At 37.0% G+C, this 16,285-nt stretch overlaps 1 pseudogene; it reads right to left on the bottom strand.

The window, feature by feature from the left end:
• Positions 1-294: 294 nt before the first annotated feature.
• LOC131407918 (stromelysin-2-like) lies at positions 295-10,267 on the bottom strand (annotated as a pseudogene).
• Positions 10,268-16,285: the final 6,018 nt, after the last annotated feature.

Here is a 16,285-nt window from a genome sequence, read left to right as displayed (position 1 = left end):
TAGAAAGTAAAGAACAGGCCAAAAATAAAAATCTTTATTAAAGAGTAAATAAAACAGCAATGGAGATACATTCTCTTGCCTATTGCACATGAGTATTTCCCACTTCTATTCAATGTAATCCAGCAGCAAGTAAAGGTTTCCAGATGAATGTTCCATGACACGTGAAGATATCTGCTAGGCTGATCTTCTTTGGCCACTGCACATGCAGGAATAAGGAATCATTTTGACTCATAATAAATTATGTGAAAAATTATTAGATTCATTTAAAATGAATCTATTTTCTCCATATCTCACCTAACAATATAACCAGTTGTTACTCTTCAATATACATGTCACCATCTTGGCATTAGGGTCAAACTCAAACTGTGACGATCCACTGAAGAAACAGAAAAATCCTGTAAATATAGATGAGGAAAATAATGAGACATTCTTCAAATAAATCAATTTTCCAACATGCATAACTCAGAATGAGAGTGAGCTAATAGTGAATGGCATTCATTAAGTGGTTACTCTGAGCCAGGCACACTGTGCTAAGTACTTGACACGCTTTATCTCGTCTATTCTTACAATAAATATGAGGTATTACTAATGAGGACAAAATTGAAAATAAGGGAGATTTTGCGATTTTCCCAAGGTAACATCTCTAATGAAAGATGGAGGGAGAACTCTATCTCATCTGTTTGACTCCAAAGCCAATGCTCTAAGAAAATTAGATTATACTACCTCCAAATAGACAAAATTCTGTGTTATTTTAAAACCTTAGTTTATCCCTTTTCTTCCCAATTTTCTCTTCCTCCACTAGGTCCTAAATCATAGCTATGGACGCAATTGGACCCAGGAGAATCAGGTCGGCAATAAAATACACCAGAGGTCCATTTCCTGCTCTGAATACATTAAGGTCTAGTTATCTTAACAACAAGATCATTAGCCTCATGAGCATTGTGATTGTCAAGCCCTGGCAGCTCCTTCCATAATTCCTTAAGAGCAAGCACAAGCTTTGCTTTCTCATCTGCAAATTACCAGGAATCAGATTTTGTCTATTTTGAGCATATAGGAAGACTACTATTTATTTACAGGTGAATTAGTTAATGCAAACAATTGCAGGCTGCAACAGAAGGCCAGACAAGGCTCCCTTTGGGATAGGAGAGAATGGACAACAGGATGGGACAGAGGAGAAAGACAGCCAACCATTAGTAAATGTGGCTCGTACTTGGTTGCATTTTTATACCAACATAGTGCAACCTGAAAGATAATGGCTATGATGTGTGGCAGTATCCTTTGATTTTACACGCTGGCATGAAACAGAGGCTTAGAAATTATTCAAGAAAAACAAAATTTAAATCCAATTTGCATAAATTGGAAAGTTAACAATTTCAGGAGTTTGGAGTAATAAGGATGTAAGACTGAATGATTTGAAAATTGTTTTGATTCTCCACTTCGTTTTGATACCATAAAATGCCCCAAAGTGTCCCCATTGGCAATGAAATGAGTGTCCTCTTACCAGACGCCTGTAATACAGCATCAACTTTTTCTCAACTCCTGGAAAGTCATCAGCTATTAGTCTGGGGAAGCCTTGCTCCTTTGGACTGGATATTTTCGTCAAGTCTATACGAAGTGAAAGAAATACAGCTCAACACTGTGCAGGGGCCCCATTACATGCAACAGTATGATGTAACGTTAGTGTTCCAGCGTGGACTCCCGGATGAAATTCTCAAGTAGTATAAAAAAGTGTTAAACATTTTTATGACTACAAAAATATGTGACTTTCCTGGGCTTACAAGCTTAGCACATAAAACAATATTTTCTCCAGAAACAAGGATATCATGCTATTTTACAGAGGTTCCATATATATGTCTGAGGTCAATTTTCTAAGCCTAGACACATAGAGCCTAAGGGCCTTTCTGCTACAAATGTAGGAAGACTGAATGCACATAAGATGCAAAGTGAATTGAATGAATCACTTGGCTAAAAATAAGCTTCTGGTTCTCTATCATACTTGCCCTGTAGACCTCATCTCTACAGCCTGACACACTTGGGCTTCCTTTGGTGGCCCACTGTCGGGACCTCAGTTGGTCTCCTGATATCTTTCGGTGTGTGGATATATGACACAGAGATCAGCTATTTTGAGAGCTCTTTATTATATCTGGAAAGTCAAATAACTATAAGTCATCTACCTCATAATCAGAAAGTTTGAAGTTAGAGGAAGTTAGATGGTGGGAGTGGGGGATATCCTTGAAGAAAGAAAATTATTTTCCTAATTAGGCTCCTTACAAAGTCATCCTATTGCATCTTACCTCCAGTAATTGTCCTCTACAAAGAAGTACATTTTATTCTTTTCCTTATCAGAAACAGCTGCATCAATTTTCCTTATAATTGGAGGAAAACCCAGGGTGTAGATGCCTTTTGGATAACCTCAATTCTTCTGACAGCCCAGAACTTATTTCTTATGGAAAAAAGAAGCCCAAGAAATTTTGAGTGAAGCCTTTTGGTTTTAGAAATGATTTTACTACATTGTTGTGGAAAACAGAAAGTCTTGGTTTTAATTCCAGCCATTAACCCAATGCCCAGTTGATAACTGGTATTTAATAAATATTTCCTGAATAAATGTGTGAACAAATAAATGAGTAGATAACTCTGGTCCATTGCTCTTTCTAGGTCTTGTATTTGTTATCTATAAATTAAGGTGACCAGTTCTAGTTATTTCTTATAATTACTGGTGACTTCTTAATCTAAATTTCTAACCTAGAACTCTCTCTTAAGCTTCAAATCAATAAGTCAGTTACTTATTGGACACTTATTGGATATCTCATAGTCATTGAGTCCAGTCTGTTCTTCTACTGAATATCTTAGAGATCCACCCAAGTTTGAGTGAATTAGGACAATGGAATCCTATCAGTCTCTCTGCTTTTACTTTGTCACACCACCGCTCCCACACCAACTCTGAATCCCTTCCTCACCTCACTGCCAAGTTAACTAATCTAAAATGGCAATCTATTGTGTATCTCTCTTGTTTCACCTGAGTTAAACAACTTGTACCTGTCTGAGCAGTTCAGATATGCTCCTACTCTTGTATAGACAGTTCCTTCTGCCTTAAAGAACTTTCCACCCTCTACACACCCAACCCTTCTCCGCACAGTAAAATTCTCCTTCAACACTCATCCTACACATCATCTCCTCTCAAGGATCTTTGCTGTACCCTGGGTATGGGTCAAGTGCCCTTCCTCTGTGATCCCATGGCATTCTGGCTTCCCTCAACCCCAGAACTTATCACATGGTATGCTGAGGCTTCCATCTTTGCTGCGCTTTCTAGAACATGAACCCTTTTCAGTTTTGACCTCCAATAATGAGCACAGTGCCTGGCACATTGCAAGCAATAAATAAATGTCAGATAAATTAATGGATAATAGAAATACTTTAGATTATATAACCCTTTACAATTTCCAATGCAACCTCACATTATTTTATTTAATCTTTATAAAAAGGAGATTGTCAGAAACACATATCTTAAAAAAATCCCCATACAGTTTGACATTTAAAAATACTCCCAAATAAATTCTGAGTCAAGGAGAAAGAATTAAAATTAAAAGAAAACTTAAAATGAACAAAATGAAAATACTACATATCAAAACTTGTGGGATAAAGCAAAAACTGGGAAGAAAGGGATATTTATAGGCATAAATGCTTATATTAGAAAAGAAAGAAGGCTAGAAGTTAATAAGGTAAGTATCAAACTTAAGTTATAAAAACAATAACAGAATAAATTCAAAGAAGGCAAAAATGAGGGCAATGAAAGTATGGACAGAAACTAATTAAATAGAAAATCAAAATACAATAAAGAGGATTAACAAAGCCAAAAGTTATATTTCTTTGAGAAGACCAATAAAACTGTTAAATATCCTGTTATCCTATGACATCGATAAAGAGAGGAAGGCACAGAGATTCGGTATTAGAAACAAGAAAAAGGAAAAAACTTCAGTAATAATTAAAATGACAACAAAATAATACTCTGAAACTTTTATACCAGTTGATTTGAAAACAGACAAAATTGACAAATTCCTAGAAAAATGTTAACAAAATGGACTCAAGAAGTAATAGAAGCTCAAATAGCATATTACCAATAGAACAAAACAGTAGTTTAAAATCTGACAAAGGAGCCAACAGGCCCAGATAGTTCCATTCTTTAATTTGTCTATCCCTGTACTGATGCCAGATTATCTTATCTATTAAAGCTTTATAATGCAGGACATTTATCCTCATCTTATTCTTCTCCAGGAGTATCCTGGATATTCTTGGCCTTTGCGCTTCCATATAAATTATGGAACAAATTTGTCAAGTTCCGTGAAAAATATTTTGGTGTTTGTATTGAAAATTCCTTGTATCTATGGATAATTTGGCATTTTTACTATATTGAATTTTTCTATTCATGAATGTAAGATGTCATCTATTACTTAAGTCTCATTGTATATTTTAAAACAAAACTTATAACGTTCTTTGTACACGTCTTATTTAAGCATTAGCACTAGGTCTTGTGGTAATAAACTACCCAAAATTTAACGTAACGGAGAAAATTCATCTTGATGAAGTTTTTGCGATGACTTACTTCAACAGGTTAAAATTCTTATATAATACTTAACTCTAAAACCAAATCGGTATCCTTACATTTACTTCATATGCAGCATCTAAGTCTGAGGGAAAGAGGGCCAAAATGTGGAAATCAAATGAAAACAGTGGGATCTGTGCCAAAAATATCTATAATAGCTAAAAGTTGATTGCAATTGTCTTTCTTCTTTAGATACAAGAACAAAAAGAACATATTCTTCTCTTTCTTTCAATCAATGCTAATCCAGAAGTCTGGATTGGGCTGTCCTCCTCCATATGATCCCAGGGTAATGAAATCTATGGCAGGAAATGTGGTAACAGTGTAATGATTTAACTTGGTGTCCATTCTAAAAGTCTGCAAAACAGTATGTGTATTTTGCACCTATTAATATTTTTGAAAAAAGAAGCAGAAAAAATGTATACCTATTTATGCTTGTATGTGAATAGAATATCTTTGTAAAGAGACAAAGGAAATTGGTAGCAGTGGTTGCACATATGGGGAGAACTGGTGACTGTATAGAGAGGGGAGACGAGATTTTTCCTTTAACTCTTGTCTTTTGGTGCTGTTTTAATATTGTGCCTTAAGCATATATCACTTTTTAAAAAATTAATTAATTTAAATAGTAGGATTTGTTAGCAAAGATAAAGATACAGACCTGCTTCTAATGATCCACCAGCACTTTTTGGAGAAGTTGTATAATTTATGATATTTAAATGCAACAATTACTCATTCCTTTATTCAACACATTCACTGCATGTGCTGGGCCTATTCTAGGCCCTGGAGATATAAAAGTGAATACAACAGATAAAACCCCCTGCCTTCATTGAGCTTACATTCTAGTGACCAAGAATCATCCTTTGTAAGTCTGTGAAAAATGATCTGGACAATTTTAAGGCTGATAAAATGGAACAAGTACCGGGTCTGAATGATTTAAAAATATAGAGGAAATATTTTATTTAAAAATCTCTGTTGAGTTTCTGTTTTCCTTTCCAAGCATTGTACATCAAAAGAATAGATAGGAAAATATAATTTTCTGGTCTGACCTGTCTTTAAAGAACAGAATTTCTCCCCTCAGAGTGCTGGCTGCCTCAAAGGACAAAGCAGGATTGCACATGGCTAGTGTTCCAGGTCCTGGAGGCACTGATTCCGTGGGCACCACGGGGTCATCAGGGGAAGTAGGGGGAGGTCCTAAAGAGAACAGATGCAGAGATGCAAACGTTAGGAGAAATATGATGCTTCTGTCAATTTATACGCTTTCCAAACATTCTTAAAGTGCGATGAGATGAAACATCATGTAGTATTTTAAAATTTTCCTGAGGACCATCATTGTGAAGCTTTCCTAAAGAACATCAAGAATGAATAGGCATTGTTTTCATCATCACTCACCACACGTGGACTGAATGCCATTCACATCCTCTTGAGAAGGGTGGAACTGGGCCAGGTCTGTGAATGCATTGAAGAGCAGGTACATCCAAGCTTCAGCATTGGCTGAGTGAAAGAGATCCAGGGAATGGCCAAGTTGATGAGCAGCAACAAGGAATAAATTGGTCCCTATCTGAAAAACCATAAGTGTTCAGAATCTAACAGCTATTTATTCCATAAACATATATACAGAACACATGCCAGCTATAAAGGCCATCCTTGGACTCACACAGTGTCTTTTCTTTAATTTGTGGATTGGGTGATTGATTGGCATATCCCATACTTCATAGAAATTCATGTATTTTTCAAGGTTGTCTTGAAGTCAATATATCAGAGAGGTATTTTTTTTAACATACCCCTCCCTAGTTCTCTCTCTGGTCAGGGAAACCCAGTCACTTTTCTTATATTGACAGTGGTAGACATTGTTTCCAAAAGATATTTCTTTAGAGAGACCAAGACTGGTAGCCTGTCAATTCATATAACTCTTTATTGTCTCTATAAATACAAAGTAAGTTATTGTTCAAATTTAGTAACATGTACCAGTTGCAACCTCAGTTGAAATAAATCAGAATATTCACACTATTCCTCAAATTCTTAGGCAACAAAAACTCTGGTTATTTCCTGTGGGGATTTAGCCTGAGTTGTTTTTCCTCCTCTTCATCACTATCAAATAAGTTTTGATTCTCAAAAACCTTCCCAGTAGTAGGTGCCATTGGATGTGCACAATCTTCAGTTTAAAATAGAAATGTACCCAATAATAGTTTTCTGTGGCACAAACACAGCTGGATTCAGCTTTTTTTACTATTATAAAAAGAGTTTTTATTGAAATTAATAGTAGAAATTATTTAACCAAGGCTACAAGCAATTATTCAGAAAACAATAGTTGTTCAAATAAAACAAGATCATTTCATGCAACACAAGCTTCAAGTCTGTACTCTCAGTAAAGATGCTCTTTGCATTTGCATTAAAGATCCCAACCAGAGCCAGCCCTGATGGCCTAGTGGTTAAAGTCAGGCACTCACCACTTAGGTGCCCAGGTTCTCTTCCTGGTTGCAGAACCAAACCACCTGTCTGTTCAGTTGCCATGCTGTGGCGGTGGCTCACTTAGATGAATTAGAACGACTTGCAACTAGGATATACAACCATGTACTGGGGCTTTGGGGAGGAAAAAAAAAGTGGATCTCAGCTGAAAAAAAAAAGATCCCAATCAATCTTAAAAATAACAATTGTTTTGTAGGGGATCAGAATTGGTCACCCCAAAATATGTCTCTTTGGCTTGATGATTTTTAAGAAGAAAAGACTCAGGGAGAAACTTTGACCTTCTCCCTAACTGTCTGAAAGAATTTAAGACAGAAGGCTTGTTCCAGGAAGGAGCTATCACCTTAGATAACTATAGTATAATATGAACCAGGTGCTGTAGACAGGGAGGAACCTAGCAAAGCCCATTTGATCAAAGTCCTCTCCCTGTCCCATTGTCTCTGCAAGGCATAGCAAACATTTGTTTACCAAGCATTTGCTTTCCCATATCCGTGTAAATTTCCTTCCTCCCCTTTGAAGTCCCATACTGCTACCCCCCATATCCTCTTTTGTCTTTAGCTGAAGATGGTATTTAAGGTAGCAGCTTTGGCCATTTTGGCGAGTTACTCAGTTTTCCTGGGTTTCTCCCCTTTATACATGTTGTTAAACTTTGTTTGACTTTCTCCTGTTATTCTGTCTTATGTAAATTTAATTCTTAGACCAGCCAGAAGAACTTAGATGGGTAGAGTAAAATTTCTTCCTTTCCTACACTTTCAAACCATGTGTTTCAAACAGTGTATTTCAAAACTTCAGAAGCCACTTGAAAAAAAATAAATCAATAAATAAATGCAGTTATTTTTGGTCATTGTGTTTAAACTTAGCAAAGTCTTTCAGAACAAATTTAGGAAAAAAAAAAAAGAAAGTTTCTAAGCTAGAAATAGTGACAGGTTTATTTAAACAGATGACCTAGCAATTTTCTTTATTTTCTGGCATTTTTCCTGATCTTTTAAGAGAAAAGGAGGCAAATGGGAAGAAATGAAGAAACCCAAGGGCAAATTTTAATGTCAGAACTGTTTCAATGCAGCTTATCCTACCTTGATCATCTGTAGTTACAGCAATGAAAAGCATTGTTAATATGCTCATTCTAACACCTCCACAAGATCCTGAGTTGTGGAAACAAGATTGAATCGTGCTTACAATATTATGTTTGTTGAGGGCAATGAAGGAAATGCAGACATTTTATAAAGTTCTTCAATAATGATTGAAACAAAGAGGACTTCTTATTGTTACCATTTGAACAATCAGAAATTTCAACTATTAGGTTGCTCCATTTAATGCTCACTCTGGGTAATCAAATTGTTCTTGCATAGTGTTAGACATTATTTCTGAAATCATCCAGAGAGTTTCATAACCCACCTGATGTATCCTCCATCCACAGTTCATCATCATCAAAGTGAACATCTCCATAAAAGCCTGGCCCAGGTGGATAGGTATGAGCTGAAACTTTTCCTGGTCCATCAAAATTTTCAAAGTTTCCATTTCTCTCTTTCTGGTGGAGGAAAAAAATTAATGGAAATATAAGTATTTAGAATTTCCTTTTGCCTTTTTTCAATAAGACAACACCAGATAAACGAATACATTTTATTTTATTTTATTATCTTTAACTGGAAAAATCATTATGTCAGTGTCTCCGTCATAAATCTTGGAGAATGTGAGTGAAGAAAACTTCCCCTAGATTTTCAGAGCTTTCTCAATGGCAGAATCAACAACTCTTGACAAATCCAGTGTGTAATCCACAATCTTTCAAGAGAAAAAAAGGATATGTTATTTTCTCCTGTAATAGTAAGTTATAAAGTTTCAATATTATGGTAAAACCTCTTTGGACCCATTACCTATAAGTAAGGTGAGTTTTCCTCCACTTTGGCATGCCAGGAAAGGTACTGAAGTGACCAACATCAGGAATTCCACATCTGGGTTTGAGCATCACCTCCACAGTGTCGGAGTCCAGCTTCCCTCTCACCTCCAACTCCAGGAACTTCTGCATTTCTTGAATTTTTTTAAACAACAGGCCCACTGTCTTCCTCTAAAAAAGTGTTTCACATCTTTTGCAGGGTTGTAGTATTTTTCTCCGTATTGATAATGGAATAATAAGTATAGTTTTAAGGTCATTTTTAGGATTTTTAGCCATTTATCTAAATTTCACAAACCATTTTAGTTATCCAGTTTATTGAAACAAATGTAGGTAAAAAACTTAATATGCTTTTTCATTAAGACTCCCCATATAATTATTTTATCTTTATACTAATTTTTTTTTATAATTTTATTTATTTTTTTCCCCCCAAAGCCGTAGTAGATAGTTGTATGTCATAGCTGCACATCCTTCTAGTTGCTGTATGTGGGACGCAGCCTCAGCATGGCCGGATAAGCAGTGCGTCGGTGCGCGCCCGGGATCCGAACCCGGGCTGCCAGCGGCAGAGCACGCGCAGTTAATTGCTGAGCCAAGGGGCCGGCCCAACTTTATACAAATTTTTAAAATTCATTGCAATTTACTTTGTTAAGCCAAGTAAAAAATTTGAAGTTAAAAATTCAGGTCCAGCATGCTTAAAGAAAAAGAAACTCTCCTTTGACATAATTGTGTGGATAGTTTTGATGAATATATCTAACTTTTTCTACTTTATGCTGTTGATATAGACCTGGTTCAAGACTGAAGTGGCATAAGTTGTTTTGTCCAAACATGACAAGTAACAATACGAACATTATTACCTCATACTACTGATCAAAATTAGCATGTTCCCTCCCCAATTATTTTAACTAAAGAAATTCTAAAGTCAGAGAAGTTTTCTGCATTTTCCATTTGTTCTTTTCATTTAGCCCCAACGCTGCTGCTACTATTTTATTGTATAAACTTGAGTAAGTCTATCCCTTTTTTGTGCCTTTCTTTCCTTTTCTGTTAAAATGAAGGGACGTTACACCTCCAGCACTTTAATATTGTTTAATGCTAAATTATTCCAACACAGTAACCTCCAATCAAATCATTCTGCTTTGTGTTGCTAGAACAAGCAGGCACATTTGTTCCTCTACTTGGGTTGGCCAGTGACTGCAATGGCTGCCACCATTAAGTGCCTGGACAAGATCCGTGTTTGGGTCCTCCTTCTTCACTGCTCCATTCAGAGAATAAGCTGAGCAGACTGGCAGGTGTAACAGCAGAAGGATGACAAGATGCTTCATTATCACTGTCTTTACCTCAGGAAAACACCTCTGCTTATTGGCTCCCATTTCTACCTTCTAACGGCCACCCTTTTACAGGGTAACAATGTTTATATCTGAACAGCATGATTCATGCATGTGTTTTTTTAATCTGAACATTAGGAATGTTCACAAAAGTTCAATGTAAAGAGGATATAGCCTAAATCAGTAACTTCCCTCAATCTTCTAAACTTGAATGATGAAAGAATGATTGCTCTCCAGGAAACGGCTTCTGTGTTTGTAAAGAGGAAAAAGAATTGACTAGATAATTCATCTTTCTGTGTTTACAGAGAGGTAGCTGACAAGCCTGGTAAAATGTCATGTGTTTAGACATTTTAAAACCAGTGAAATTTTCTTTTAAAAAGACTATATTTTAAACTCAAATATAAGTAGGTTAGGAATAAGTAGATGGATGGAAAGAAATTCCAAATACAATTATGGTCTAAATGTGGGAGTTGCTATCTAGGAAGATATTAGAAGAGATATTTCATTTCTTGAGTCTCCATTTAAAATGGCTGTCACCGATTTTCAGATGGATTTACTGGCCCTGGAGGGGGAGCATGTGAGAAGGAAGCAGGTGATGGAAAGGAGTGTCTGTAGAGGAAGGAAGAAGTGCACTGATTCTGCTATGGCATTCACTCATTCTGAACGCATGATATGGATTTCAGAATGGATGATATGTTTATAGTAACCACTCCATAAAACTTGTTAAATTGAAATAAATAAAATTGCATGTTAGACTGAAATGTTCCTCCTACCTTCCTCCTCTTCTTTGCTTTTTAAAAATCTTCTTTTCATGCTCTTCTCCTCCTCCCCAAGTACAAAGAAGAGGTGGATTGAGATTTGTAATGGAGAACGATTTCAAATCCTCCCTGTCTAATCACTCTGTCCTCGAGTAATATTTCGCTCTCTTTTTTTTTCGCAGCCAAGTAGAGTGCTTTTCACATATGAAGTCTGCAATAACTTTTTTATCAAATTAAACTGTTAATATAGAGATCTCTAAAATTCTTGTAGTATATTATAGTCTATATAGCATTACATTTTTCTCTTGATAAGGATAAATTAACTCTACCACACTTGCAGTATGTAATTTCAAATGATAGAAGACTAAATTAGGGAGTGTGCAGGGATGATCCTCTGAGCACCATCCACCTCCACCCTACTTGAGGTAGACTGGACAGACTGGGGCTTCTAGGAACTGGAGGCTCTGAGACCTCTAAGCCAGAGTTGGAGAGAAGCTTAGATATGCCGTGAGGCAGCAAAGACAACCTGTAGATTAATGCAGCCAAGGAATTTGCTCCACAGTATGCCGGAATGGGATGGATATCAGCTTGAAAATCAGAAGAAGAGGGGGCTGACAACCAGACTCCGAGAAAGTCAGCTGGACTTTGAGCAAGTACGTAATTTCTGTGGACCACTGTTTTGTCATCTATAAAAATGGGGTGGAAGTAACCTCATTTGCAGGGTTATCATATTTGCTTTATGCTGGGGAACAAGTCATCTTATATTTGCTCCAATATCTTTACCAGACAAAGTTTGTTGGCCTGATGGATCTGTGGCAATGCTCCCAGGACTCATTTGGCAAGCTCTGAAATACTGTGTCTTCATTTGAGTCATAATTTTATTGGTGTTGGCACATCCTGTTGATGGATCTTACTATGTAGTAATGATACAATGAAAGTTAACATTTTAGTAAGAGCTGCGATTATAATTGGCTAAACACCAAAGCGCATGTCTTACATGAGTGATGTTGGTGTGTGAGCATATTCTACATTAAGCCATAACACCTTAGAAGACATTAAGAAATTAATGACTTGGGGTGTGAAGAGTATGTATGTGGTACAGAGCTGCCACGGTATGCCAGGTCCTAAATGTCTGTTAATTCTAATTTTAGAACAACCCAAAAGGGTAGAGATTAGAATCAGATAAATTAAGTAATAAACTCAAGGTCAGCCAGGTGACAAGTGGTAAAAGATTACTCAGAATCCTAACCATTACCATTTACATGTTTATCAAAAGCTTCTTGGCTCTCCCCAAACTTTTTCTCTCATGTTTTGGCATTCATTTTATTTGTTTGTTTTTCTCATTCTTGAAACTTACCCCTGAACTTGCCTTCAGCTTACCCCCTTAGCTTCTGTTCTTTTCTCCCAACTCTCTGATCATCCTGCTAATCCAGCCTTTTCTTTTGATCTATGTCTACCTGCTCTGTCACCTGCAGCTCTTGGCCTGGGCTGCACAGATGTCGTCCAGATAGAACATATGTCTACTGTTAAGGAGGAAAAATTTTCTACTACCCTTCTAGATTCTTCTCTCTGGTCCAATAATTAAATAGAAATGGGACAGATTAACAGGAGAAAAACCAATTTGATTTCATAGATACGGGGAACCCATAAGAACGTGAGACTGCAAAGAAGTGACCAAAGCAGGTAGCTTTTATATACCTTTTAGATAGAGAAACAATAAATTTGTGTAGAACTGACAAAACCAAGAAACTTAGGCTTGGGTACTAATTAGTGAAGAAATTAAGGAGAAAGCTGTTTACATAGCCTTCTTGCCCCTGAATTTCCTATCGCTGGAGATAAGGATGTCTCTCTACCTCCTGGTGCAGGGAGGGTACCTTTCATGTGAGAGATTTATTTCCTGCTTTCAGGGGGACAAAGGAGCGTCAGAGTGTTTTTCTTGCACAGGCTGCTTCTTAAGTAACTTTAATTCAAAATAATCAATATTTCGGGAATTATTTGTGGCAGTGTACCCTGAACCCCATCACTACAATCCATCACATCTTGCAATTAAGACCGAGAAATGTATAACAGCTCCTCACGTATATGTGGTCCAATTCTTGGGAAGACTGGCAAGCTATCAATGTTAGACATCCAGCAGCCTCTGATTCTAAAATTGGAGATATACTCACGTGATCCTGGATCAGCTATGACAAGACACTAACCACAATATTTTGCAACTTCTTCTTTTATTGAAAGCTCTTGATTTTATCATTGGTTGAGTTATTGTGCTAAGTCACGGACCAAGAACAAGTGAGAAATCCACCTCTTTTCCCATGCTTCTAATACCAATTTGACTGCTTCAGAATGGGAACACAGTTTATTGCTGAATTTTTACCCATTTTATTTCCCTCCTAGTAATTTAGCTAAATATTTTAGGTCACTAGTCCTTGCCATAAGAAGGACAGTCGACTGAAGGAGGCAAATTGTCAAAGTAGGAGTTAGACATATCTCAGAATCGTGGCTTCAGTGTTTGTTGTAAATGTTAGAAAGCATGACTATATATTGTAACCTAAAATAGCCATTATTATTAAAAATAGTTGGATACATAAAATAACGTTACTATATCTTCAATTTGGATTAGGGTTCATTGTTCAGTTGGTTCATTGCTATGGTGGACTATTTTTGGTGGGAAGAAGCTTGTTAGGCAGGAGAGTAACAAAGATGAAGAATTCTGGCTTTGGGAGAATGTGGGGAGGAAAAGGCAATTATCATTTATTTAATGTTTTCTACATGGCAGGCTTTATGCTAGGTGATTTAGCCTTGTTCATTCTCATGACAACCCTGAGAGTTAGTATTATTTTCCCTTTATCATAGACAGGAAATTAAAATTCAGAAAGCCCAAATAATTAGCTTAAGATCACAGAGACTTGAGTGGCAGAGCAGGTCTTCTGGCTTTGCACTACAATTTACTGGCCAGAGTGCTGCCCCTTCAACATACATGGGAAAAGTCTAGAAAGAAAAAGCTACTACTTCCCCTTATAGTAGTGTTTGGGACTAAATTCTCCAATAGATCTCCAAGTAGAAAAGCTGGATTTTGGGTTAAAACCAAACAAAACACGAACAAGCAAATACTCTACTTCTCAGTGCATCTGGGCTCATAGAAAGTAAGGGAAATCTCTAAACACTGCTCCCCAATCACTCCATACCAAGATTCTTAAGGCTGTATTGATTTGCTCCAGTAAAGAAATCACGTCTGACACACAGTAACTGAATGGGAGCTACGGGCTAGGGGAGTTTACAGAAATCTACCATCATCGACCATGATCCATTTGGTTTTTGCAAGAACTGGAATAATAAATTGAGTGGGATTATGATAGGGTTGTTCCTTGTTTCTTTGCCAAATGGGAGCCATCTTGCCTGGGAGCTATGCCCCTCTTGCCAGATCAGACCTCAACTGGTGACTGATTGACACGGGGCTACAAAAGGCCAGTTCCTTTGCCTCAAGGTGGGACTAACTGTGATTCAGTTTTTGCTCCAGAGCTCCTTGCTCAAGAGATCACAGCAATCTTTGTCTGAGACCACATTGTTTAGCATTCTTTAGCTTTTTCCCTGCTCTAAATTGTTTCTCTCACTCCTCTTCTCCGGAGAGCACTCCCCCCATAACGACCACACCAAAGAATTTCTGTTTCAGGCTCTGGTTCCAGTTAGCTAAGCTAAGACAGAGTTGAGCTGTGATGGGAGGAACTCGGGGGTCCTGCTATGGTGCTGGTAATGTTCTAATTCTTGAGCTGGGTGAGAGTTACATGGGGTTGTTAACTTCATGATAACTCATTGAAATGAAAATTTGTGATATATGCGTTTTTCTGCATTTATGTTTTACTTCAATATAAAAATGTTTACTAGAGAGAGAGAGCCTTGGCCAAAGGAGAGGTTAGACTGCTTTCCAAATTCTTGAGTTGAGAACTGCCTGCCCCAGAATCACGAGTACCTCAAAATATTCTCAAGACTGTCTATGTACTGGGAAAGTCTGCAAACTGAGCACCCTCTGAGCTACTCATAAAACTCATGGGGCTTGGAAACTACCTGCATGACTCCTCCCTACATCATCATCCTCCCAAATTAGGTATGATGAACTAGACAATGCTTGTCTAGAAAATCTAGATAATGCAGCTTTAACAAAATCTGAAATCTTAGTGGCTTAGCACAAGAAAAGTTTATTTCTTAGGCAAAATCTACTGAGGCTTGGGGTAACTGGAGTGTTGGCCCAGCAATTCAGGCTTCTTTCCTCTGCGGAAGTGCTCTCAATAGCTGCTTCTACAATCACCACAGCAGAGAGGGGAGACCACTGGAGAAATTTGCACCAGCAATCAAATGTTTCCATCTGGAGTGATCTTGGTCACTTCTGGGCATAATCCACCAGCCAGGACTAGTCAGGTGTCACTGCCCACCTCCCACTTCCCCAACAACTGCAGGGAATTGGACTGTGGGAAAACATAACCCTCCCATGTGCTCAGAAGAAGAGAAAGGGATATGCCCTTAGAAAGTTCTACCATGCTGTCCCTGCTTTTACCTAAAACCAATTTTGGAATCCTTATATGGGACATGGGAAATAGATTTTCCGTCTTCTATATGATATGAATTCCATGAGAATGGAGAATATTTGAACTTTTGGTATATCCTAATTTCCCACATGAATATTTTGCATATTTGTCACTTCCCATTTCAAATTTGAAATTTAATCTAAGTGTGACTTTATAATCAGGGAATAAGAATATAATAACTTAAACGTTAACAGAAAGTTTATAAAAGAGTAAAGACAAGGATGACTTTATTCCAAATATAAAACATTTTATTTTCTGTAACAAAAGTTGTCCCTTGAATATAAGGATGATATTAGTGGCTGCTTATATATTCTTGAACTGCTTTTCCTCTGGTGAAGACTCATATCTCTTGTCTCTTGCTGTCTTGAGAGATGTTCATCGCTGAGGCTGCTCTCCGGTATCAATATCAGAATGTTATACTTTGGAAAAGAGCTTTTCTATTGCAAAACTGAATCCATAATCCATGAATTTGACCTTCTTTAGCCTTCATTGGTGTAACTAAATTATAGCAGTATATAAAATATTACATTCTAAATCATAAAAAATATTTTCAGAATGAGATATAAAAAAGATTATATTTAATAGCTCTGTATTGTATTTAAATATATGGCTCTTCAGGAAAACACCTTCCTTGGGTTCTCAAAATATATTTTTCTGTTCAACTTTGTAACAGTTGA

Source organism: Diceros bicornis, chromosome 7 (assembly GCF_020826845.1).
Source record: "Diceros bicornis minor isolate mBicDic1 chromosome 7, mDicBic1.mat.cur, whole genome shotgun sequence".
Taxonomy (NCBI): domain Eukaryota; kingdom Metazoa; phylum Chordata; class Mammalia; order Perissodactyla; family Rhinocerotidae; genus Diceros; species Diceros bicornis.
This window is presented reverse-complemented; position numbering and strand designations above follow the sequence as displayed.